Genomic DNA, 27,116 nt, shown 5'->3' on the forward strand with positions numbered 1-27,116 from the left:
AACCACTTGAAATTTGAATACTGTCAACACCAAGTGAATATGCTAACTATTCAGTGTTTCATAGCTTAAAAATACAGTTTTATTTCATTTCACCATAGCCAAGTTTCCTTCTGGAAGTCCCACCCCATTCTACATCATGCCTAGGGAGGGGACTGAAGTTGCCCTGAACCGGTTCCAGCAAGAAGCATTATCTGTGTAATTAGTGTAGCCAGGATACTGTGGGGGTCATGGATTATGTGTGTAAACTACACAGGGTGTGAGAGTTGGGTGTTAATCTTTTTATGAAGGTCATAGGGTGGTGTCTAGGAACAGGTGCTGGGATGACTATGCGTTCTCTAAGGATCAAAAGGTTAGATAAACTGCTCTTAGGATTTATACAGGGTAATGATTTTCATGTCAGTTTAATTACCCTGATGTTTTACAAGACTGTCAATCAGGATGCCTAGAAATCTTAAGGAATTGGAGGCCCTGAAAGTTTTTGAGGTCTTTTCTGATTGGGTTTATTTGATAATCATTCTTTTCATGATGACCTTCGTTGAAATGAAGAGTTGTTAGAACGACAAGGCCTACTTCAGTGTCAGAAGAAGATTTAATCAGGAGTCTATCATCCAGTGAGAAAAACGCCTTTCATTCTCTTTTCATTTATTTGAAATTACTTAGTGATTCAGGAATCTCTTATTGGGGTCATTACTTTGATTTTTAACTTAGCAATGTAACTCTTGAAATACTTTATGTAAATGATTTCCTTCAAGGTACACTGTGTTTAAAAAGCTATCAATCAGTTGAAATTGTTTTTAATTTATTTCACTGTAGAAGTGAGATCTGTCAGGAAGAAATAGGGAACAGAAGTTCATACAGCAAGGGCCATACTATGCCATCCAATCACCAATTCATAGGGAATTTTCAGTGCTTTCTTCCTTTTTAGGAAACTTGAACCATCTTGAAGATTATGTTTATTTTAATTTTGTGGTAGTAATTACACTGGTCACATTACAGTTAATAACTTGAATGTCATTTCTTCAACCCCAAAGGCATGAAAATAAAAAGAAACTTACATGATATTAAAAAAGATACCCTCAGCAATTTTTCCAGGCCTGTTACTTTTATAAAACACTTGAGATTTTATTTTTATTAGTATAAGACACTTAGAAATGAGAAACTAGCAAATAAACTTAGTGATATAATTCAAGTTTATATTGCTGAGTTAATGAAAGAAACAAAATCACAGCCTTTCCCAAGGTTTACCTTCATCTTTCTTATTTTTTTTAATTGCAACAGAAAATGGTTAAAGTTATAGGGTTTCAAGTCTTTTAGGAAATTATCTTTAGTTGTTTGTGTTGCTTTATAACTGTTTCTAGATGAGGAAGCAAATTCTGTGGCTTTTGCCAAAGCAGTGAGTCTTTCAGAAATTTTATTTGGAAACAATTTGTTTTATTCCCTGTTTTGCTACTGGGTTTGTATTATCTAGAAGGTTATTTCCTTTAACTTTTATTCATCTAAGAGGATTCTGGGATCTTGCTGCAGATTTTACAGTCTGGTAAACACAAAATGTATTCTCAGAGTGGCTCTCTTCGGTTCTCAGCAGTTCATTAAGTAGGCTCCCCCTGTATTAATAAAGTGGCTGACGGGAATATCACAACTCAGGCCTTTTTGTTGGAGAGCTGCTCACAGCTTTGTTCCAGGTCTTCACTGTGCGTTGCAGTAAGCCCTTCTCCTTGCATCTATATCCTGACTAAACAAAGAACACGCTTTCCTTGCTAACTTTTTAGTACTAATTCCGTGTGGACCTCAACGGTTACCAGTTAGGTTGAGGGGCCAATCAAGGTAAATATTTTGAATGAGCTTTTATTTTTTAAAACAGTTATTTCAAATTGTTTTGAAAAGACAGTGTTCACTTTCTGGGCCGATTTTTCGCTTGCTTGGGCTGTTGATGATTCTGTGTTCTAAAACACAGAGGCTTTCCTGGTTGTAAGAGCCCAGAGTGTCATAGTGAAGATGGCCTTGTTAGGCATTCCTCAGTGATTCATGTATTTTTCTGATTCTGTGCAATTTCATTATGTTGCTATATAACTCATTATACATATCATGGAAGTTATGATTAATCAAGGTTCATGTTTATTAGTGCAATTTACTTACTCAGAAATACAGGAAATAAATAAGAGAAACATAGTTCTCATCTAGGAACCTGAAATAATTTTCATGTAGGTGTTTATATATAACATATGGCATAGCAAAAATAACTTGAGGTTCTCTACTGAATGATATTTCATATGTGTGAATTTTATGTTAAAATTCTTTGTTAATTTCTGAGAAGAATAGAAACATCTGAAGGATATCGATCTGTTAACCATCCCTAACTCCTCACTTCCTGTCCCATGCTAATGTCAGGTTGGAATGTTGTCAGAATTGTTGCATCCCTGGGTTCTGAAGCAGTTACCCATTCAGTTTCTTTAAATGAATTCTGGCAGAGAAAATGATTTGAAATAACTGCTCCTTGCACATTTATTCACTCCTTGGTTGCTTCTACAGTGCTTCTGGTTACTAATTTAGGTCAAGGATGTGGGTTTAGGCTGCATTAAACTACCTAGTTTAATTCCTTTCCAAGGCTAAGCAACGCCCATCTTGCTCACTCACCAATATTTATCTTTGGAACTAATGCAAACTCAGTGTGACTACAGCAGCACAAAGCCATATTCTCTCTGAAAATAAAAAGTAAGCTCATGTTCTGTGTCTTTCCTATTCACATATCTGCAATCAGAACCTGGAATTCTTAAAGAAAAAAAAAAACTAAGAGAAAAACCAAATCTTCTGGACACACGTACCTATCAATGAAACAGAAGAAAGGAAATATAGTGTACTTGTGTACAAGATTTGAACGCTCAGCCCCCTTTTTGTGCGCTCAGGGTCAAGCTTAAGTCAAGATGTGAGCAAATCGTTTTATGTTGACTTCTGTGAAATGATTACAACCTTTAGGTTTTTGCAGGTAGCATGTGATTTTACATAGCAACAAAGGCATCCACTGACTATTTGTTTCATTGTGGGTTAAGATGTCTACCAACGTTGCATTTGTACTTCCGGATTGAGGATAAGACTGCTTCAGACATTGTCTTCTGCGATGTGATTTTTGCAGCCTTCTCCTTAACCCATGGCGTCTCCGGCTCAGCTTCTGTGTCATTATTCTTGCCCGCGGACGCTGGCCTCATATGCGCGGTGGAGTGATGAAGCTGTGTTGCTAGGCAGAGTTCTGCCAGGCAGCTCATGCTGGGCTTCATATCTGTCATTGCCCGACTTTCATGTTTCTATGAGGATGGAGATGAGTTGAGACAGAATATCATTGGGAACAGGCGCATAGCTAAGTGCCCAGGTCTCCTGATTCTCCATTGAGTCATCATGAGCGTCTCTGAGCAGCACCAGCGGTATTCTTGGCACGCGAGGCTCAGCGGGAATAGCCCTGAAATAGCAAAGATCGAAACCTGCGTTGCTGGAATATTCTCGGCTTGCTCTATGACCTTTTTGGTCTCCCGCCTCTGAATCTGCGCCTAAAGCCTCAGTGCCTCTAACGGGAAGATCAGGGCCGCCCCAAAGAGTGCCAGGCGGAGGGCAGGGGACACGTGAATGAAAGGAGCAGTCGGTGACACGATCGTATTCGTTTTTTTCCAGCGTTCATGGAATTTATATCGGAACCATGGGACTTTGACATCACATGCATAAAAAAAAAAATCAAAAGAAACTCTCGTTTTTCAAGAGCAAAATTTAAGAAGGGATTAAAAAAAAAGAAAGAGGCTTTTGTAACAATTCAATAACATGACAGTTCTATAAATGGAGGGTTAGTCCTAAAAAAATTTGTCTTTATAGACAAAACATCGGGGTTGGCGTCTTCGTAGGCTAACAAAAATAACTGGTCATTTGCTTCTTCCCATGAAGTGTTTGGCTGTATGTATCTGTAAATTAACACGATCCTGCCACTGAATGTGTTTATTAGGCTTTTCAAAATGTCTGCCGGGCTTTGGAAGCTCAGAACGGGAGGCGGTTGGCCTGCTCCAGCATTTCTCTGTAAATGCTCCTCTCATGATATGCCTGAAAACCTTCGATATTATAATAATGCTAATAAAAATGGAAAACTCTGAGTTCTTTAGAGATGCATAAAGAAGTGTGATTTCTCTGTGACCTGAATAACTCTTGGAATCGCTGCTCCGGCCCTTTGAAAGAAGGCGGCTCTACGATACTGCTTTGTGTCCCTTTGAACCTCTTGCTATCTGACTATTTTAAGGATGCAAATAATGGAAGAGAATCTAACTCGGGTTCGACTCTGAAGGACAGGTGGCATCCCCTCCCCCAAGGGCCCCCACCTCCTTGCAGTACCCCCCCCCACCCCCGCCCCTACCCTGTGCAGTCTGTTGAACAGTGCTATCTAGGCTGGCTTCTTAAATGAGAGGTGATCTTGTTGATGAATAAAATTAAAACGATAATACATTTTTTTTCCACTTGTGCAGACTCTCCCACCTTTTGGGTTTCATCCCTTTGAGAATCGTAAATTGGATTTGTTATCGCGACCTTTCAAGAGGCAGGGCTCCGGCGTCCGGTGTTAATCGCCGGCCGGCAGGGACCCGGGTGGCTGGAGGGATGCTGGGGTGGAAGGCGGACGGCCGTCTCTCTGGAGGCGCGTGGCTCTGGGAAGCAGGGCGATTCAGGGGGAGCTGCTTCCCGCAGGGACCCCTCCTCTCTGCTGAGCACTCTTGGGGGCGCCGTGGACAGGAGGTGAGGCGTCTGCAGTCACACAGCCTGGGGGCCCCCGGCGGGCTGGGGCGATGTTGCTTCCCCCGCGTGGCGTGGCTCGGCGTCTGGGGCGCTTGCCGGGTTTCAAGCCCTTTGTCGGCTTAGGAATTATTTTCTCTCATTTCGGCGTGAATCCACTACTCCTGCCACTCATGTTAATAACCAGGGCAGAGAGAGCAAAGGAGGCCAGGGACGACGGGGCGGGGGCGGGGGCGGGGGGGGGGGAGGGCAGGCTGGCTGGCATGGCAGACAGTTAGTTTTAATGACCACTTTTCTGGGTAATTTTCGTGATGACGGATTGCGCCTGTTGATCACAGGAATGCAAATTATCGATAGTCAGTGTGCATTGCTTTCCCCGCTTTGCGGGTACCCAAGGCTGGCATTGAAAAGGACACCGTCGTCTGAGCGTAACACCCAGGCACCTTTTGTTATACATTTGGAGATGACACCCTTTTAATTAGACTGCGTACTTTCAGTTGGTCCTTCCAGTGTCCTGCTTACTTAATTGAACAGCCACTGGATTATTTGACAGTTTTTTCTTCTGTGAGTTATCGTAGCTGCATAGAGATGGGCACTGAACGCGTGCCATCCGTGTGTCAGAGGAGGCCTGTCACGCCCAGGACTCCCTGTGTGAGGGAGCCGGGAGGCTTTGGGTGCCCAGTTAGCCAGCGTCGGGCCGGGAGAGACGGCACCGTGGGGGGTTAATTTAAGAAGAGCTTTCCAGACTCCAGTGAAGTTATCTGTTGGCTGGAGGGATGGACACTGACAGACGGAAGTCTTGGCCAAACTTCTGGAATCAGCCGAGCCTGGCGCCGGGGGGCCCGCGGCCCTGCAGACAAGGGGGTGCTGTGCCACGGCGGCCCCCCTGCCCTCTGAGGACGGGGTGCCCTGTGGGAGCGTGGCCGGGTCCCCCCAGCAGCGGGGGACGCCCCCGGGGGAGGTTGGCAGCCGGGCCGGGAACCCTGGTGTCCTGTGCAGGGAGCCCCCTCTCGGGACCCCCCTGCTCACGGCGCAGAGGCAGGCGGGGGACGAGGAGGAGGCTTTGCTGAGGGCACGTTCGGCGGGCACAGCCAGGCTGGAAGACCGTCCTGCGCGCGGCCCAGCGTCTGGATGCAGGTCTGCAGGAGGCAGAGGGCAGCCTGCGGTCCAAGGGGGTCTTCCTGCCGTGCACACGGCCCGAAGCTGACATCGCCGAGGAGGCCGCAGGCTGGGGGTCTGCCCTGGTTGTGTTGTGTCATTGACTCGATGGAGTCTCCTAATCACAGCTGCTCAAGAGGGGCGCAGAGGGAGCCACAGACCTGGGGGCGGGGTGCCCAGCCGTCTGAGGACTGGGCTGAATGGTGGGTCTTCTGAGCCGCAGACAAGATACCTGGAGGCCGACACGAGACGCTTAGCTTCTGAAGCCTTTGCTTCGGTGCAAGCGACGTTCTCTATTACAAGTGCAAGCCCTGCCTCTGAATGAACCGCTGCGGCACTCAGTTGCACGCTGCCAGCCCTCTTCAGGCAAGAGCTGGGTCTGTGTTCCCGTTGGCTTTGCTGAACGCCATTTTCCTCTTATGGGCTGAATTAAAACAAAAACAAAAATGCAGGGAAATTTGTGAGCAAAACTCAGGGAAATTGGATCGTAGACGGCGTGGACTTGCAGGCTCTGACAGCTTATCTGCAGCTGAGTGTGAAGGTGGCGGCTTTGGGAGACCGTTACTGGGGAGTTGTTAGGGAGGCAGGGCGTCCAGGGGTGAGTGTGCTTGTCCGCTCTAGGTCTGTTCCCAGATAAGGGCCATTCGTGCTAAGCCTGGCGAGGCCCCTTTTTGACACCGAAGGTTCATTTATATTTTACTTTCTGCCCTCTTGTGCTCCCACCCGGACTCTCCTCCTCCCCCACAAAAACTTTGTTGAGAGGTGAAGAAGAAAAACAAGGCAAACTTGAATTTTCAGCTGAAAAGATGCAAGTTCAGCTTCCAGGTATCACAATCTCTGTCATGATGAGTATTGATTTTAAATGTCACAACAGATTATTTTTTATTATTTTGTACGATAGGTTAGTAAAATCTGAAATCCCCGGGGTGGGGGTGAGGGGAATCATGAGTTTTAAAAGTTTGTACATTAAATGACCAGAAAGTGAAATAGACAGTTTTGTCTTAAAACAGTTTTTTTAAGATATCGATTAACTGGGCTCCAACTCTACTGCAAATGTTTGGAGACGGGGAAGAAATGAGCGCAGTGATATCCCCAGAAGAGAGCCGGTCAGCCTGCTCACTGCTTTATTTAAGTGTGTGCGCGTGTACTTCCCTCCCGGGGGTCAGGGAAGATCACAGGCCCCCTCCATTTCTCCTCCTAATGTGCTGAAACATGTTGTTAGTCCTAGCAGTCTATTCAAAGATGTTTTTATTCGAACTTGCGGACAATCTCTTTTAGGACATAAACTTTTGTATCGGCTGTTCACCGCTGTAGGACATTTATAACATTTCAAACATAGCTTTAAAAGTCAAGGCTAATGACAGGATAACTACGTTTATAGTTTTGTTTAAAATTGGCATCTATTTTTAATGTGGTTACAGTATATTGGCTCTCTTAACCTTTATGCAAGATCAGAAAAGCAAAGCAAATATCAATCTATTAACGATATGAGAGTACAGACCAACAAAAGAAAGGGTAAGAAGTGCCTACCTAGGGAAAAGTGGCACTGGAGAAAAAGCTGGGCACTGTCCCCAGTGCCAGCAACCCCCAGAAGATACCTTTCCCCATTCATTGATCTGTAAAGTCGATATTTAAAGCATGTTCGTGCACTGTGCTTGGGGAGAGGTGAAGAGGTAGAAACTACTATTTATACAGTGCCTGTTCTTGCTGTGCTGGGCCGTGACTTGCTAGCCTCTGAGCAAAGAATTATCATCTTGATTTTGGGGAAGGGGAAGACTGAAGTTTTGAAGATATTATGGAACTGGCCAAAGTCATAGAGCCAGTGTGTGGTTCAGGTGAAACTTCTGCCGCAGCACGTTGCTGGCCCCGTGTGCACGTCCTACATGCCCGTGTGTGTGTCTCTCCGATCGGGATGGAGTAGCAGGGGCTGAAGTAGCCAGAGCAATTAAAAAGAAGACGGGAAGATGGATAGATGGATGGATGGGAGGGAGGGAGGAAGGAATAAACGTTTTCCTCTGTGAATCAAGGGGATTCATTTGCTCATTCACCCCCCAGTGGGAAGGTCAAAGCTATCTTAAGTGTTAAGACCAACGCTGTTCTAGTCTGTTCTCTTGGCTGCAGTAAAGCTCAGGTGTAAGCCAGTCCTGGGAGCCAGCAAGAGTCTGTTTCGATGGATGTTCATTATGACCCAGGTGATAAGACTAGAGCTCGGCAAAGTAAGAGGATTTTTTTTTAAAAAGTAAAATGTGACGTCATTGCCTTAAGTTGTTGCAGCAGCTATTTTTGGCACACAGCAGCGCTAGGCTGCCGTGTTGAGGGGCTGGGGCATGGGATGGAGGGCCGGCGCGCTCTGTGGACCTGAAGCTTGGGGGCTGTGTTGTTTACTGTCCACAAGTGGAGCCTCCCGCGCGTGTCTCTGCCTTTGAGTGCCTTCCCACTTTGAAGCGACCTGAGTGATACTGTATAGGAAGCAGGAATTTTATTAAAATAGGAGCGATATGCTTTCCCCTGGAAAACCATTTCATTCAGTGCCAAGAGAAACAGAAATCCTTCCCTTCCCCCCGTTTCCTCTGGGTTCCCCATATTGGCTGTGCTCGGAGGAAAGAAAGCCCCTTATTGAGGACAATATTGAAGGGAAGGGAGGTCAGGGCAGGCAGGCGAAAGGGAGGTGCTTGGAGGGACAATACTTTCTCTGTGTTGTTTTAAATAGTATGTGACATTACTTCTCAGTTGAAGCTGAAAGTCAAAGCCTCTTGAAATATGTATGGATCAACAGGACCACTTTTGCACCCAAGAAAGGAGGAAGGTGCTGGCAATGAGCCATGCTGAAATCCTGGGTTGAGAGTTTGAAGGTGGAATTGGGGGAGAGGAGGGCAGAGGTCACAGCAGCAACAGGAAGTACCGTTTGCAGACTGGTAGGTCGGTCTTAAATCTCCAGTTAGCTCCGATTTATTGTTCTTGCAGAGTGTCTCTTCCTTATCATGACTGCTATCTTCCAGCAGTTCAATTTTCTACTATATGGCTATATTTAGTTAGAAGATTTTTTTTTTTTTTTAATTATCAAGTGAAGGTTTCCCAGAGTTTGCCTTCTTCTGGCAGGTAACTTGGGTCTCAGACAGGCTGAGTTATGGTCTGCGGCCCCACGTAGAGTCAAGAGCGCCTGCTCTCCCCAAAGGGTCATATGCATGCTTTCCTGCCTAATACCCATAAGAGGCTTTAGGGGGGAAGGAGAAGAATATAAACACAGAAACCACATCCTAACAGCTGCCTCCAGTTAGCTCTGTTTCCCCCCCAGCTTTTAAATCTGAGAGCGGCACCTAATTTGTCCCACATGGCTTTCCTCCCAGTGGAAACGCTGTCCCTTCTCCCTGTGGCTCTCTTTGAGCGAAAGCAAGCAGTCATGAAGAATTAACTAGTTCTGCTAGTTTAGATCACTATCATTGTGTCGCTGGTTGGCAGGTGCCTAGGAACAAGGAGACACCCGTTTGTAGATGGTGAGAGATTTAGAACAAAGTCTGAACCCATTTCGGGGCCAGTGGGCCTATCGAAATACCTCTCAACAAAGCACTCCATGAAGTTAGTTGACCAAATAAAGGAGCTTGTGATCCAGTGAGTGGACTACTGTGGTTTGAATAGATATGCGGCTTTAACCTAGGATGACCAATCGGAATCATCTAGGGTGTTTAAAAAATTCACAGACATGCCCAACTCCTTCCCCTGATATTCTTCCTCAATTTTAATAAGCCTGGGAGTGAGGCGGGTAGACTTAAACAGATTTGTGTTCCGGCGGATTGCAACTTTCACTAATTATATTCATTTTAAAAAATTTCTAGATTATTTCTTGTGCATTTCATTCATGTCCCTATTCCCTCCTCCATGTTTCTTTCTTTCTTTTTTTTTTTCTCCTTAATATAGTAAGGCTGAGGACAGAGGCTTCTAGGGCAGGAAGAATACTGAATTAAGTTATTTCCTTCACGGAAACTAGTCCTCTGTTCTCCTCTCCAGTTCCTGTGTATTTCACATTGCTGCCGAGATAGCACGGCATGAGATCCACACAGCCAATGTCTTTGTCTGCTGACTTTTCGAAAGGGAAATTGGTCCAGTTTAAAAAAAAAAAAAGAAAATTAAGATTAGTGTTAGTGACCGGGAACAGCAGTTCTCGCATAGAGGCTTAGCTCTCCAATAATGTCTTATTCAAGATTTATTGGTCATCTGAATTTTATTGCATTTATGCAGAATACTGCTGGTTCGTGTCCACTATACTGTGAGAAATATGCGTGCTTCACCTTGAAAAAGGAGTACCTGAATTAGTCCTTATAAAATCACCTTGTCCTGGTGATGCTGCTAAACAACTGATAGTCTTTTTGTAAACTGAGGAATAAGCCTATCACTGGTTGCTTTAAAAGGTCATTGTCTCTCGAACAATGAAAAGTAGATTAGCTCACTTTATTCCATGGGCAGGAATCATCGCTCTGGAAAACTGTACATACCAAGTAAATTTCTGCTATCACTTTTGGCTTGCTCTTGTAAAAGAGGTTTCAAGCCTACCAGTTTTCACTTGTTAATATAAGTCACAGCTCCTCACGGGTAGAGTGGCGAGACACCAAGGATGCTGTCTCTAGTGTGCTTGTAGTTAACAAACGCAGATTCCCAAGCATGGGACGCCTGCACAGAAACACTGACGACGGATTTGGTGATTGAATATTTTGGATGCTGTTGGAGGCCAGTGGTTAGGAAGTGAGTCACAGCAGTAATCGAAGTTACGCAGCTGCGTTTCATGGAAGAAAGTGACTGAGATGGCACCTCTCCCTTGGTTCCTACACATCACGCAGAACGGGCCCGTTCTGCTCCCGAGATACGGCCTGCGGACCTCCGCTACGTGTAAATCCTCACGTAACAGAGACGGTGATTTAGCCTGTCACTTAAAAAAGCCTGTGCATTTATTTGAAGGGAAGGGATAAACATTGCCATGATATTTGCTGGAAGAATCGTAATTAACTCTGTGTATCCTTTCCTTTCTAAGCTAAAAATGGAACAGGATGAGTTGGGGGCGGGGGTGGGGGGGTTGGTTCAGTTCCACCAGAAGCAATAATGTTCCACGTTGATATATCTGAAACTACAACCTTCCTCTACTAACTAATCCGTCTAGGGTGTTCAGAAAGGAGGAGTTCGGCCTAAATCTGCTTAATCCTTTAAACAATGAAACAGTTATAACTGCTCTCATTGCAAATGGTTCTAAAATGTCACAGTCATTGCCAGACGGGGCCCGGTAGAGGATGGTGAGTTTTCTCAATGAACCAGGACCCTCATTAAGAACACCAGTTACTGAACTCTTTGGTAATACTGGAATGCGCTCCGGAGCCTTTGAGGTCTTGTAGGTTTAGCCTGACTCTTTATGATATTTCCCAGATGGCCGGTTCTCCTGCCTCTTGCCAGTGTCGAGGGCTTTTTATCCCAGAGCCCACAGCCTCTGTGCTCCTCTAATTAGTATTTTTCTTTTCTTTTTTGCTCCCTCTTCATAGTTTCTCTTCTCCTCTGCCGCTTTTAAACCACCAAGAACTTGCTCTGACTTCCAAAATCCCAAATTGGTTTTTCTTTCCTTCCTCCCTTTATAACCCAGGAGTAGTATAAGGATTTCAGGGTGAATCCAGATAAGAATTTCCTTGTAATTAACTCAGGTTATTACTCGTGTCTCCAGCCTGTGGGACTGGGGTGGGCCCGGGAGGGTCTGACCCCCCACCTTCCCGTTCCATAGAGCACGTGGGCTTTGGACTTGCCGCGTTCATTTTGCTTGAACGCTCCTTTGCTTTGTTCCTGTTGTTCTGTGTTTGCTGATGAAATTTTCACCCCCAAACAAGAAGCAATTCCACTTTCCCTTCTAAAAGCAGTTAACAGGCTCTGATTTCTGTCTTTACCCAATAGTAGTCTCTTCCTTTTTTTTTTTTCTTCCTTCTTAGAAGGGTTATTTATTGGGACTACACATCCACATATATTAACAGGCCTGTTTAGATGTAAGGAAGGCCCGACCCTGCCCCCTGGCCCCTTCACAGTATTAGGACTTACAGACCTTTTATAAAAGGCTGGGTTTTCGAGAGTCAAGGGACGAGTGTCTGCCGATTTTCCCAATTTAACTCCTGTGTTAAATGGAGACTGTGAAAGGGCTACTCATACTGAATGTGTCTTTACTCGGAATTCCATTAATAAAGCGCACGTTTCCCCAGTGATCATAAATTCCCATTCCTTCTTTGCATCTGGTGAGCTCTCATGTCTCTTTCCCAAGATTAACTGGAGTGTTAGATTCAGAGTAATGCTCATTGGAAGTATTCAGTAAATTAAGGAAAATTTAAATATATGCATTAAGGCTAGAAAGGGAAAAAATAATTAGTTCCTGGAAAGCTGTGAATTAGCTCCATCCAAAAACATAGCTTTTTGAGAAAACATCTAATGTGTTTAATGAGTATTTTGGCATGCAGAGTTTGTTGTCTTGAGTCATCAGCGTGCAGTCACATTGTCAGGGCTCCAGGTTACCCCCACAGGTTAGTCTAGTTTTTTTTTTTTCCGCTTTTTGTTTCAGCAAAGGTATTAATCAAAAGTTAAAGGAGAAAGTGTGAAAATATGGGTTAAAGGACTTAGAGTGCCTGGCAGTGTCTAGTGACTAGTACAGGCTCAGCCCACACTCTCACCCGTAGATGTCGTCCTGGATATCAGTGTCCCTCAGTCCTTCTGTGTTTCAAATGTATGAGCTCTTCTTTAAAGAGATCATTGCCTTGCCCTCTTAATCAGCTGAGAGGTTTCCCCTATCATTCTGCCGTCTTCCTGAGATGGAGTCACACAGATTTCTTAACCTCGTTTACATTTGTACCCTTGATCTGTTTAGGGTGATTTTTCAGAATGGCCGTTTACTCCAGTCCTGAGAAGAGGGTGTAGCCCAGGGCACGGTGAGCAGAGACTGGTGATGAGTTCCCTGGAGCATCTCTCGGGTTATGCTTTGAGGTTCACATTCTTTTCCTTTGAGATTTCCCCACTGTTGGTCTTGTCAGTGGACCTAAGCTGAGATAGAGGTAGGGCTGTATTATGAGTTTCTTTGCTTGCCAACAGGGCCAAAAGATTGTGGACGAAGCTTCCTTCCCTTGGCATGTAATACCAGGGGTGCTTATTTCTAGAGATGATGCATCGTGAATGTCTTGACCGTGAAGCCATCTGAACTCCTCTTTAGGAGTCACCTTGAGATTGAGCATGAGCCGCGCTGCTGGGTTAATGAGTTCTCTGAGTTCGAAGACTGCTTGCTTTAGTGTCTCATATCCCAGGTTTGGGGGTAAGAAGAACTGGATCATCATGTTTTTCAGCTCTCACTCCTGTGGACAAAGGGATTCTAATCCTCTTAAGTCTTCTGGGTCTCTCCCTATCTGGATCACTGTCATCCTGTCTGGATCTCTCGTCTTGACTGTCTGCAGCTCTGTGAGTGGTAGGGTCCAAATTTAAGATGGAATACCAGGGCTAAGCATACTTTAGGTTTGGGTATTAAGAGGGAAACACTTTCAGTACCTGAGCTGATTACCTTCAGCCGGCGGTTGGCCTTCGGGCTCCAGTATTCATCCGAGGCCGGGCGTCCCTCTCCTGGGTCCTGACGCCCTGTAGCCGGCTGACCATCCTGCAAGATGTGCTTTACGTCCGTCTCCCCTCGCCGCCCGCTGTCCCAGTTGCCCGCATTTCGGCTCTCCGCCACCGTTCTGTCTCTTCCCGCAGCCCTGGGGAACCTCCTGCAACTCGTGTCTTGTCAGCTTGGCCTTCAGTTCCCTTTGGTCACCTTCGGTGCAGGTTGACTTCCTTTGGGAAGTCGCCTGCGAGGAGCCCCGGGCAACACTGGCGGCTCAGACTCATCACCCCGACGACATCACGAGGGGCGCCAGCACCCAGCCTCTTCCGCCGTTCGGGGCGGTGGTGTAGTCATCATCGGTTGATGACTTCATAGTTCCTTTTGCAAGTGTGGAGGCTATTCAGGCGACTGAGGAGAGTCCTCAGGGGAAGCTGCTGCTTTGGGCTCTAGCGGACACTCAGGACACACGATTTTCCAGGCGTGTTCCTCGAGGCTGCTGCTACTGCATGTCTGTAAGGCACGCCCTAGGAGATGCATTTTGAAAACGAGAGCTCTCGCTGGCGTCTTTACAGCAAGCTCTCTACAGGAAGATTTTCCTGGAAACATACACTGGCAATCACTCTTTTTGCCTCAGCAAATCTTCAAAGTTTTGTCATGTGCTCTATAGCTGCTTTGCATTCAATGTTTGATGATAAGTCTTTCTAGACTGCAGTGATGCTTAGGACGGTAGCCTGCCAGGCTCTTCTGTCCACAGAATTCTCCAGGTGAGAATACTGGAGTGGGTAGCTATTCCTATCTCCAGGGTCTTTTATGGACCCAGAGATCAAACAACCAGGTCTCCTGCATTGCAGGCAGATTCTTTACCATCTGAGCCACCAGGAAAGTCCTTATAATTACTGTATGATTAAAAATTCCCTATCAATTTCTGTTGTCTGTAGAACTTCTACTTGATTTTACATTTTACATTTTGAGTTAACGCATTCATGAGGTTAAAAATCAACCCAATATTAAAAGAAACATATTGTTTGCCTTCCACCCTTGCCTCTCTCCCCCTGGTCCCCACTATCCTCTGTAGAGAGAACCTCTTTTATTAGAGTTTCGAGTGTTCCATTTTTGTACAAATACAAGCACATCCAAATATATATTTTTATAATCCCTTCTTTCTTCCTCAAAGCATCTTATACTCAGAGCTTATTATATCCTCTGTTCTGTACCTTGCTTTTTAAATTGGAGATTTAAATATGAAAATTCCATATCAGTACACAGAAAGCTTGCTCATAATTCTTTACAACTTCATTTTACTGTGCGGATGTGCTATAATTTATTTAGGTGGTCCCTAGTGGTGGGCCCTTGGGTTGCTGGCAGTCATTTTCTGTGTAAGCCATGCTGTCATGTATGAAACCTTGTGTACACATTTCAGATGTAAAGACCTTATAAGCCACTATAAACTTGAGTAAACATGATTTTTTTTTAATCTGCTTTAATATATCCACAATACTTACTAAATAGAGAAACAATGTCTTGAACTTCAGGATGCCCCCAGCCCAGAGTTCTGGTGTTTCATTTGAACCTAATTGATGCCTAATTCTTTGGGCACCTTTAAGTCAGAGAATTGAGCTAAAAGACAGTGAATGTAAGCTTTCTACATGCATAGGAGTTAAAGAGTTAAACTTTGTGGTAGTTTACCACGCAATGAAATATTAAAATTTTAATTAGATTATTGGCTACTTTAGAGAAAAGGAATGAAAAGTGTTATATTACAGCTTAAGAACTGAGAATTTAAATGTAACTGGATGAGCAACAAATTAGTGTCATAATAGACTGGTCAGGGAGGGTTCCTAACTCTGATTCTGAATTCTCACTTTTATAGGCCTTTTATATGTTGCTCTCTAGGTATCCATGGGTTCAGAAGTTGCTTTGTGGGGGCATTTGTAATTCATAGCCTCCCAAAGGAAACCTTCTCAAGTGAATAATTCTGTTTTATTCTCTGGTTTTTCATTTTCCTTGTATTCCTCATCATACAAAGAGTCTGTGGGCCATTATGAATCTTGCTATTTCTATATTTAAGCATAACTAGTTTTCCCAGAATGTAATTTCCTCTATTCATGGATAAATTCAGTTTACTGCTTACCATCTGTCCTTTTGGAGTATTTAGTATCCCACTCAGTTTGGTGTTAGAGCCAGTCACTATGGATGAGATGTTAAAAATGAGGCAGAGAGCAGGGCAAGACGCGGGTAAGGGAAGTTACTCAGCTCCTCTGAGCTAAGTAATTTACAGGGGAATCTCATCTGTAAAATGTGAGTGAGTACAAGCCCCGTGTCTTCCCTCTGTGTTACCGAGAGGTGCATGGTGGTGAGGCCTGGGGAACGCCCACGCGGGGTTTGCAAGGATCTCATTCCGTAGCGGAAACGGTAGATGCTCCACGTGCATCACTTTTTGAGTTTCTCTTGTCTTCGAAGACTCTCAAGGGTTATTAGAAATGGCTAAAAAAATTGTTCAAATGGTCTTTAAAGATTTTCTTATTCAAAAATAGGAAAATGACTCTGGAAGCTGTTAAGAGATCTACATTACCGTCCTGTGATTGTTTGTTCTCTCTAGTTTGTTGAATACTTCTCTCCCTCTCTCTCTCTTTTTTTTCCTGGCAGTTCATTAGGAATTCTGTTGGGGGATGCACTTCTATCAGCACATTATCAGCAGCTGAAGAATTTTCAGTTTTCTGCTCACTCAGTGCTTGTAAAAATTGAATATATATCTCTTCCTCTTTATCATGTTGAAAATCTCCGGTTCATGGTCTGTTGAAATTCATCTTGTTATATTCAAAATGCATCTCCTGGAAGCAGCAACAATGCCCAAGACTTGAGTACACCTAATTCTCAGTGTTTTTGTTTCAATTCCTTTTCTACACTTTTTACTTGGAGGTATTTTGTTTTAATCTTCCCTTCCCCTCTTCTCTAGCCAAGTTTTTTGTTTGTGAAAAGTCATATTTTTCCAAGCTATATTCTGTGTGATACAATATGGCTGGGTTTCAAGATGTTCCTCAGCTCTTGCATCCAGCTACTAATTCAGCGCTCTGAAAAAAACCCTAAATGATGTTTGTGGTGATGGGTCAGTGCCAGTGGAAGGAAATAATTTTGCAGAAGATGAATCCATTTCCAAGTAATGTTGGCTGGGTTGAAGCTTACATTGGAATTTGTTAGGCTGTCTGATAGAAAACCAAATTTGACCAAGACAAGGCTGTGTGTATACACTGTCTTTGTCTCCTCCCGTATACCTTATGCTATGTGTGTGTATATATATTATACAGGGTATGATTTCACTTTGATAGTTAATATTAGGCGTTAAAAGGACTAAAATAGTAGCATTCATTCCCCTTACTATATAAAGTTTTTTGGTGGGTGTTTAAAAAATATATTAAATAAAATTTTATAATAATGAGCTATCTTCTAAAACAGTTTTTTTTTTTTTTAAATGTGTCTGGCTGTTCAACTGTATTTCATTTAATCACTGCAGCAGTTTAAGAAGTGTTATCAATCTTAATTTACAGGTGACAAAATAAGCTTGGAGAAGTTAAATAACTTACTCAAGGCCATTGAATTAATAAGTGGCAGAGCCAGATCTGGGGTCTTGGAGTCTTGCTGTCATGATCCAATTTTTGATTGATCTGTCTTGGTGAAGTGCCAGTGAGATTTCACTTTAAGACTGACTTTGTGCTGGTTTTCTCAATATATAGAATCTCAGTGGCGACAACAGTAGAGTCCTCAGTATCTTCTCTTGTCCACTCCGGACAGGGGAGGGTGGTGTGGTGTGGACATAACCTGCTAGTTACATATATTCTGTTGCTGGCACTTAGAGAAATTTCAGTTTTACAAGTTGAATAACTTTCCGAATGCTTTGATGCCAGAGATTGGGCTCTCTTCCAAATGATCAACATTATTATTGATAAGTTAATAAAAGAAAAAGGAAAGACATCTGTTATCACTTTCTACTAGGAAAATCATGTTTTCTTCTAACAAGATAGTTTTTAAGTATTAATAAAATCGTAGCTTTACTTCTTACCCTTGAATTTTATTTCTCAGTCTTGATTTGACAAGCAGAAGTGGGAAGCAGGAAATATTTTTGCCTAGACAACTTAAGAAAAATAAGCAGCTGGAGTCTTGTGACGATCCCCTGCCGGCAGTCTGAGTCTTTTTGCTTGCTTCCACCTGGAAGTATAAGTGCCCTTTCCCCGACTTTCACTTTTTCAGGTTGATGTGCCGTTTTGTCTTGGTAGTAACGCTTATGGGGTATAGTGTATCCTCATTTTAGAGACTAGGGAATTGAGGGCTGGAAGGCATAATCGTCTTGCGCATGATACACTCAGCTAGCAGGGGCAAGGCTGGGACGCACATTTTGGTCGTCTTGTCCAGAATCTTACGCTTTTGATCCCGGTGCTTAGTGTCCATGCTGAGGGGCGTGGTGTGCCTTGTGGCATTGCGGGGGCTAGGGTGCTCAGAAGTGAGTCCTGCTCTGAATAAGTGTTACAGTTTTGGAGAGAGTGGAGTTCATAGTAAAGTAATTTTATTTTCCCTGCGCGTCTTCCCCAGAATAAGTTACTGCTGCTTTTTCTGTACAGGGTATTTATTGAATGATGAGTTTAAAAGGGTACATGGCGATACATAACAGCTGATCTTCGTGTTAATGGTATAGTTAAGCTTTTTATGATAGAGTGAGGTGATTTTGATTATTAGGGTCTGGTCCAGGCTTTGATCAGACATATCCATTTCATAATGAGCCCCCAGTTGTGTAGTGAGTTCTGCCTTTTATTACACTGTACAGAGAAATTCCTTTGTAAAGAATGACTGACTTCTCTTCCTCTTAGGAAGATTAATAGTTTTTCACTCTTAATGAGGTTCCATCTGCTCATCTGGCCTTCCACTCTAAAGGTTATACTTATTACCATATTCAAAAACCAATCCAACTGTGTAATCAAAGTTAAAAAAATTTTTTTTTTTTAAACCAAAGGTTCAATCTTGGTTTTTATAATGTACTTCTTTGGTTACTAGAGTGGGGACGGGTAACTCCACTTCCTTCTTTTTCCATGTTTTCTTGGATTCCGCTTCGCTGCTTCTTGTCATCCATCCACCCACCGCAGATCACACAAATTAAACTATATGATACGAGATACAGTACTGAAAGCAAGGGCGCTCCCACGCAGCCGCCGTCCGGCCCGAGTCTCCTTTGGCATCCAGGTCACGAAAGCGAGCCAGGGAGAGCCCCCAGTGCCGTCTGCGTGTGGGAATCCGATTCGTGGCCCGATCCTTTGTGTTCTCCTCCTTTCAAGCGGGGCGCTTCGGCATCTGCAGCAGAGCCCGGGGGTCCCGCTGCCTGCGGCCCCCAACAGGGCACGTCTGGGGGGCGCCGGGCGAGGGGGCCGGCTGGAAGCTAGCAGGCCCTGACTGTGTAGCTAAAAATATGAATAAATGAAGTTCCATGCCACAAATGGAGTAAAATTTGATGATAGGGGATTACTGGAACATTTTATTAACTGGGGTTTTGCTGTAAAAAAAAAATTAGCTTTTGAAAAAAGTTCAGTCTCTGAGCCTCTGTGGAAGGGTTTGGCCCGGGGATGGTGGTGATGGCAGCCGCTGGCATGGTTATGCAAACCCTGCGCCGTCACACCCTGCAGTCACCGAGCTCATTTTTCCCTTTTTGCTCTCTCCCCCTCTCCCCTCCTGCCCTTGCCTGCCTTCCCGCTTCTCTTGCTTTGCTGGGCCCCTGCCTTCCCCGGCCCACCCCTCATTATCAGCCTGGGGTAGCGCCGCCGACTCGTCCAGTCTCATGGTTTAGAAGGTAACGACAGATGAGTGTCAGTACGCATAATCTTTAACAATCCACCTGACCTTCCAAGTTGGTCTTTGATAAAAAGATCCTAACGGTCGTCCACACTATCACAGACGCTGTCATTTCCAGTACAGGTGAAGCAGGTTGTAGCAACAAGGCAGGTGTATCCAAGCTTCCCATACGATTTGAAACGAGACGCCCTTTTTCCATTCAAGTTTAATTTTTCCAAGGGCTAGTAATGAAAAGCAGGGAAAGCGCAAGCACATACCTTGTTCTGCCTGATCCTCTTTTACTAAACGAATAACCTTTTTTTTAAAAAAAGAAACAAGGGCTTCTCTACTAGGCAGAATATAATTCTAGTTTAGTAGCTTTACTTAAAAAAAAAAAAAACTGGATTATAATCAACTAAAGGATATTCAGGTAGAAAGAGGGTGCTGGCTGGGTCAGGAGAGGGATTAGCCATGAGCTGTCCTGGGAGACCTAGGGTAAGTTTGTAATTACTTGATGAGGAGGGGGTCCTTTCACAGCAGCAGCCTGCCTTTCACTCAGCATGGTCTTTTCGGTTCTGTTTCTTTTTTTCCCATTTACGTCTCTTAGATCTGTGGTTCTCAACACCGGCTGCACGTTTAGAATCCCCTTGGGGCTGTGGAGAGTGTGCTGGGACCCCACCCTTGGAGAGTCCAATGTGAGGGGCGTCAGGTGAGGCCAGAGTGGTGGTGGGTTTCCTGTCTCTCCAGGGGATTCTAATATGCAGCCTAAACAGGAGCGGTTGGCCGCGAAGGTTGACCAGCTGTCTGAGTAAGTGGGCGTGCCTTAGAACTGCAGCGTAAGTGGGTTTGAGTCAGAGGCCAAGCTGTTTCCCCACTGAAGTCTCAGCCTTCTCGACCACTTGTCATTGAGCAGACTGACTGGAAACCCCTGCTTCCAGAGGGAACAGATGTGTTCTCCTGATGCACAGCCACCGAATGGCTCAATGCTGAAGTCTGGTTCTCGGCTAGGAAGAGGCGCAGCCTTCTAGAACAGTCTGGCCTTGCGTTGACAGTTGCGGATGGATGATTGACAGCAGGGAGTGTCATGAAGATACATCTGATGCATCTCTTGCCCCAGTCAGGGCCCCTCAGCCGCTCTCGGAGCTCTTTCAAACCTGGTGCCAGTGTTCCTCCTCGGACAGCAAGGAATTTGCACAGAAGCTGCTAATAAGGGGCCTGAACGCACCACATGCTACTTCTTCTGGGGGTCAGTTCCCCACTTCCCTTGTCATATTTTTCACTGCTGGTTTCGTGAAACGTTAACAGATTTTGCTTCACTGATGCTTTTTCTTGTGGCTACTCAGAAAAATGAGTCAAAGAAGCTCGGTTTATTCCCGTCTGCGCTGTGGCTTATAGGCTGAACTCATTCACAGGAAAAATGGCAGAGGGCTCCCTGGCTGGTTTTGGTGGAGGCATTAGAAAGCCTGATGGTTTCATCACAGCCGGAGATGTCCCTTCACCTCCCTAGCTGTAGACTGCTTCTCAGCACCTACTGTTCGCCTATGCTGATGGGTCTGCATTGAAAAGGCCCTGTCTCCTCTCTGAGGTCCTTCCCTTCTACAGGCTTTCTGTCTCTAGAGCTTTTTGGTAGGAATATTGTGAGAGGGGGTCCCCTGACCTCCAAGGAATTTAGAGTTTAAAGCCATATATAAGAAGTCATATCATTGGTTTGCCTCATTTCCTGTATTCAAGGTCCATTTTAAATAATTCTTTGTGTGTGGTCAGATTTTCTAGTTAAAAAAAAATGAAAATCTGTGTTACAAATAACCGTACATTATTTGGCTTAGCTTTGTTCAAAAACAGGGACTGGGTTTACATTCATTCATTGACTTCTTGGTCAGATTTGTGTACTGAATGTGTGCTGTGACTTAGTGAAGATTGAATGTTTGTATAATTGAAGGTCTCTCTCAGTTTAGTTCAGTCGCTCAGTTGTGTCCGACTCTTTGCAACCCCATGAATCACAGCACACTAGGCCTCCCTGTCTATCACCAACTCCCGGAGTTCACTCAGACTCATGTTCATCGAGTCAGTGATGCCATCCAGCCATCTCATCCTTGGTTTTCCTCTTCTCCTCCTGTCCCCAATCCCTCCGAGCATCACAGTCTTTGCCAATGAGTCAGCTCTCCGTATGAGGTGGCCAAAGTACTGGAGTTTCAGCTTCAGCATCATTCCTTCCAAAGAAATCCCAGGGTTGATCTCCTTGCAGTCCAAGGACTCTCAAGAGTCTTCTTCAACACCACAGTTCAAAAGCATCAATTCTTCGGCACTCAGCCTTCTTCACAGTCCAACTCTCACATCCATACATGACCACTGGAAAAACCATAGCCTTGACTAGACGGACTTTAGTCGGCAAAGTAATGCACGAATCATTTTTTAAATGTTGGAAGCCAGCATTTACTATGTCTATTAACAGTAGTAAAAGTAACTGCTTTGAGAAATAGGCTGGAATTTATGTTGGTCTTGTCTGTCTACTCTGATTTTTTTGTAAAGTTTGATCCTTCATTGATGCATTCAGGAGATCTTAACAGGTGTTAAGCTCTTTGAGCTCTCCCAGGTGTCTCAAACTCAATTGCCAATAAAGGCCAAGAGGGTTACACAAATAAGTGAGGAAGATGGTGTGTTGTGGAAAGAAGTGTGACTGTGGTCATCTGGAGAGCGCAGGCTCTACTTCACAGGGCAACTGCTGTTCAGCTCTGTGGCTAGACATGAATATTAATATGATAGTGTTGCCAGATGTTAACATATTTTTATGACAAACTAATAATCTCAATTTTTAGGTCAATTCAACACTGACTTTAAGTCTTGTTTTTTTAAAAAAAATCCTGTGCTGGCCAAGTAAACCTTGTGTGCAGGCTGAGAATTTTTGTGACCTCTGACGTTTTGTGGCTCTGTTCCCTGCACCCTACCCAGCCCCCAGTATGTGGAAACTACTTGAGTGGGGTAGCTTAGTTTTAAATATATTCTCAGCACTGAGAATTGCATGTTGAGTAATTAAAACTCATTGAAACAGCAGATGGTAATAAAATATGTACAATGATGGATTCATTTCACACATAAACTCCCCTCTTGACCCACCCACACAACTGTTAAAATTTTTACATGAAGACCCAAACTGGTTACAAGCGTCTGTGCTTATTGGTGTGAAAAATGCTCATAAATATGGGCACATAAACTATCTGAGTGACTATCTCAATGAGTTCTGGTCACAGTATTTCTCAGCACGACTTCTGAAAGCAGCTGTGGTTGCGGTGGGCTTGGTCCGGGCCCATGGCTCTGGAGCACATGCGAATCTTGCCTTCTGTGTGATGCCTGCCATTTACGTTTAAGATAGATTCATGCCGGTGACTAGAGATCCCAGATCACTGACCTTTGACACAGAGCTATAAATTCTGCTTCCTCTGGATGGAACTCGTTTGGAAGTATTTCAAGAATGTTATTCTTCCTAGGGTTGTGGTTTGGAGGGTAGAGGTTAGAATATAGGCAGGAACTACCACCGAAAGAGAGCTGAGTTATGCCTGTTTCTTTAGCAATTTTTGTGGAACTCTAGACTGTCTTCCTCAGTCATTTACATTCATCCTCTTAATCGCTTTGATAGACGGCATTCTTGGTGTACAGGTGAGGAAACCACCAAGGTAAAGAAGCCTGGTTTGTCTATCCAAGATGACTGTCTCTAATAAGGCTCAAAGTTAGCACTCATTAATGCATTTCTGGGCCACCTCGTAATCTGAGGTGTGTAACTGGCTATGGGCAGAGGCACCCTTGGAGCCAGGGCGTGGAAGATGCGTAGCTGTGTTCTCTAATCCCGTATAAATGCGGTCATATACGTAAGACAAGGTGATATAGCAGTCCGTTGTCAAGAGAAGGCAGGAGCATGAAGGAATTCTTTTCCTTGCAAGGTTTATAGGGGGGGAAATTTAGGAAATCGAAAGTGTAAGCAAAAAGAGAACAACCCAAGTCATTTAAGTTGACTTAGCAAGGGGGAACACTCAAGCAAACAGATGCTTTAGTGCCTAAGGTGATTGCTTCCACAGAAACCCCTCTCCTCTCCGGGGATCAGTATCACTAACCAAGGGAGAAAGTAAACAAAAAGTGTTAAAACATGATGTCTTCTGGACTTAAAAAACAAAACCAAACAAACAATGGTGATAAAATAACGAAGAGGCAAATTGCCTCCTTTTCAAGTCCCATTTGGGAGATACACTTCTTTGCAGAGGAAACCTCATCGAGTTGAGCTTCATTCCACAGTTTTTAAATATTTACTATGGAAAAGAGTACTCATTCTCTTTACTGACGTCTGTGTGTGTGTGTGTGTGTGTGTGTGTGTGTGTGTTTATAATTAGTTTTCGTTCTTTGGCGCCTCCTTAACTCAATTGGATATTAGCAGAGCCCTTGATTATATCTCTTCCCTCCTTGTTTTAGGTATTCCAGTCACTTTGCTTTTTGCAATCTGAATAAAAGGAGATCTGGGAATTAAAGGACTGATTCTGGTCCTTTCAGCAGTTTGGGACTTAGTCTCTGAGAAAGTTAAATCTGTTGCTTATATTTAGCTTGTGGCTCTCTGTAGACTTAGTTCATTCATCCTGCTCCTCCTTGTCAGGCATAATTCAGTTGGCTTCACGTGCCTAAATCCATGACCATCTGCATAATTTCTCTTTGAGTTTATTCTCTTTGCCCCAAATTTGCAGCCTCTTGAAGTGGCCAGTCTGCTGGCCGTCCGCAGACTAAGTTTCACTCTCACGATGCCACACACCGGGCGGGGCTCGGGGCAGACTGTCAGCAGGGTCGGAGTGCTGAAGCCTTTTCCCGAGCGAGCTGAGGACCTCCGGTACCTTGCGCAGGAGCTGGAGTGGTGTGCACACGCTCCACTCTGCACTGCAGCCGGAGCACCTGTTCAGTGAGAGGAATCAGCTGAATTACTAGACGTGATTGATGTTTGTGCAAAACATAGAACATTTGTTTTTCTCTCCTTGTGGTTAATGCTCAGCTTGATCATTTAAATGAGGCTTTTTCCTCTCTCTCTTCCCACCCCTCTCTACATTCTATTGAGCACATTTCTTTTCCTCTCAGCCTTTGTCTCCTGGGCACTAACAGTTGCTAAATGTTTCTTATGAAGATAATATATTTAGGAAAAATTTTCATTCAGGTTTGTAATGCTAGCTTGCCCCTTTCTACAACACAAGCAGTGAAATGCAGATATGATACAGTTATCGTCCCCAAGTTAGGTCATTTTAAAGTGTATGCACGTCATATATAGTTTTTAATAATCTCTCGGCTATAGAGCATAAACTGGTCTATGAACAAGGATGGCCTGATGAAGCTCGCTTCCCTGTGAACATGGCTTGGGTGGAATCAGCCAATTTCAAGGCAGATTAGTGGCAGTGCAGAGATAAATAGGCAACGAACATCACTTGAAGAAAAGGGAAATCTCCGCACATCCTCTTCCAGGGAGTGAGGACACAGTGGGCGTGACCAGGACGGGCCGTTTCTGTGTTCTAACCCTGCAGCCACGTGCTGAGAGGCCTAGTGGCCGCTGCTGTTGTTTTGCTGGTTTTTAATACAAATAAAATCTGGTTGTTTTGAAGACTCATTCCGACCACGTAAGCAGCAAGTAGAATGTGAATAGTCTTCCCAAACTGGGGTTTGGCTTGTCTAACTTCTTGCCAAGTCATATTTTTAAAGGAGTTTTTGTGTGAGCCAGAGAAGGTCATTGCGAGGTTGCAGTTTCATCCTTGCACGTGGCGAGTCACGTGGCCCTCCCAGATTGTCTGGCCTTCATCATATCTTAAAATTGTAGGCAACAAAGACAGAGAAGTGATGACGCTGTCTTGGTGGCACAGAGCCTAATCGTAGTCACACATATAGCTTCATGTGGAAATGCCTGATTTTCGTGCCTCTAAGAACCTGACACGTTGTTTCTGCCACTTTCCCTCCCCATCCTTTTCTCCCCGGCATACAAGTAGGTCAAGAAGCCTTTGGAGAGTCCTGAAATAACTTGCAGGTTTCTTTGGAGGCCAAGAGGCTTCCACTTTTACTACTTTCCTAATTTTCCATCAAAAGGAGGAGCGGGGACAGGCAGAGAAGGGAAATGCCTGATCTGGTTAAGCCTGTGAATCAACATTTTTCTGTTTCATACATATTACTTATTTAAGTGGCTCTTGACTGCCATTAGGATTTACTTACAATTCTAACCCTATGGCCCCTTATTTTCCCTTGCCCTCTATATTTTGCTAAAGATACAGGTGAAAATAAATGGAATCTCTAAGAGATTTGGTGTGTCTATTAAGTCTACATTGACATACAAGTCTGGGGAGATTCCATAAGAAAGACTCTAGCTGGTTCCTCTATATCCATGTAAGATGACACCTAGACATATCTGAAAAGCATTTCTTTACTCCAAAAATAGAGACTCTGTGATGTTCTTTGGCAATGCATTGATATACTTAAAAGCTAAAAAACTTTTGGAGACCAAGTTGTCTCTAGTTTTCAACCTGAATTATTTCCTTAAAATAACTAATGTTTGAAGGAGTGCTCCTGGTTTCCCTTCTGAACTGAGGCTTTGGTTTATAGAGCAGGCTGTCTCTTTAAGATGGGTGGTGGTGGTGGTGGTGGTGTAGTCGCTCAGTCGTGCCCGACTCTTGCGACCCCATGGACTGTAGCCCGCCAGGCTCCTCTGTCCATGGGACTCTCCAGGCAAGAATACTGGAGTGGGTTGCCATTTCCTTCTCCAGGGGATCTTTCCAACCCAGGAATTGAACCCAGGTCTCCTGCATTGCGGGCAGATGCTTTACCACCTGAGCCACCAGGGAAGCCCTTTAAGATGGGTGCATTTCTATAAATGCTAGGCCATTGGAGCAATTTTCCCATTGACTTGTATCATAAAATTGAAAACCACATTTAAACCACTCCCTGCACTTAAAATGTATGTGTTGATGGATAATAATAATTTTGGTGAGAGAGGTAGTAAAAAATAGTCATCAAGTAAAAATACCCCAGGGATGACTAAAATACACTGGCACCAGGTACCTGCTTGTGAGCCTAGATGCGTGCGTGGGGCAGGGTGTCCGGCACTTTTACGTTCTGTTCATGGTCCTAAGTCCTTCCTCAATCTCAATCTCCTCTTCCCAAAGATGGATTTAGGAGGTCTGAGCTTTCAGTTGTCTACTCAATAACCCTAATTGGGGTGGAGATGTATTTGTTTATTGTCTTTCCTTTCATGCCATATAGGAAAGGCTAGCTTACTTTTCCTGATTCCTGGGTATGAACTGCCTTTAAAAACCATGACTGTGAGCAATTATTTTCATAATTGCAGATCTTTATGTAGCGCGTTTTATTTAGGCAGGCTTGATTCTTAATTGAGCATGATTGAATAAAAACATAAATACCTGAGTTTGAGCAATCTCGTTAGTCAATGAAAGAATCCAGAAACAAAGGAAAATATTGTAAACATGATATTTTTCAGTTCAGTGGTATGAGAAGTCACATTTGAAACACTACACCCACTCCAGCATTAGTTGGATGGGGATTTCGGTGTCAGTTTGATTTTTCTCTTTGAGTGATCTGCTTTACATAGTGGTCTTCATTTCAGCAGTTTTACTTACCCGTGCTATCCAAAGTATTAAACATACCAGTGAGCTAAACTGTCCCCAAAATGTAATTTCATTTTATACTATATAATATCTTCCACTAATTTATCACCGTCCATATATTCTTATGTAACTTAACTTCTAACCACAGTTCTGAAACATTTAGGGATAAT

General features: G+C 44.0%; 1 protein-coding gene across 2 annotated transcripts in view; it reads left to right on the forward strand.

Annotated features, from left to right (window-relative positions):
* EFNA5 (ephrin A5) overlaps window positions 1-27,116 on the forward strand; it is a 293,163-nt gene that overhangs the window by 53,786 nt on the left and 212,261 nt on the right. The window lies entirely within an intron of this gene.

This window comes from Capra hircus, chromosome 7 (genome assembly GCF_001704415.2).
Source record: "Capra hircus breed San Clemente chromosome 7, ASM170441v1, whole genome shotgun sequence".
NCBI classification, from domain to species: domain Eukaryota; kingdom Metazoa; phylum Chordata; class Mammalia; order Artiodactyla; family Bovidae; genus Capra; species Capra hircus.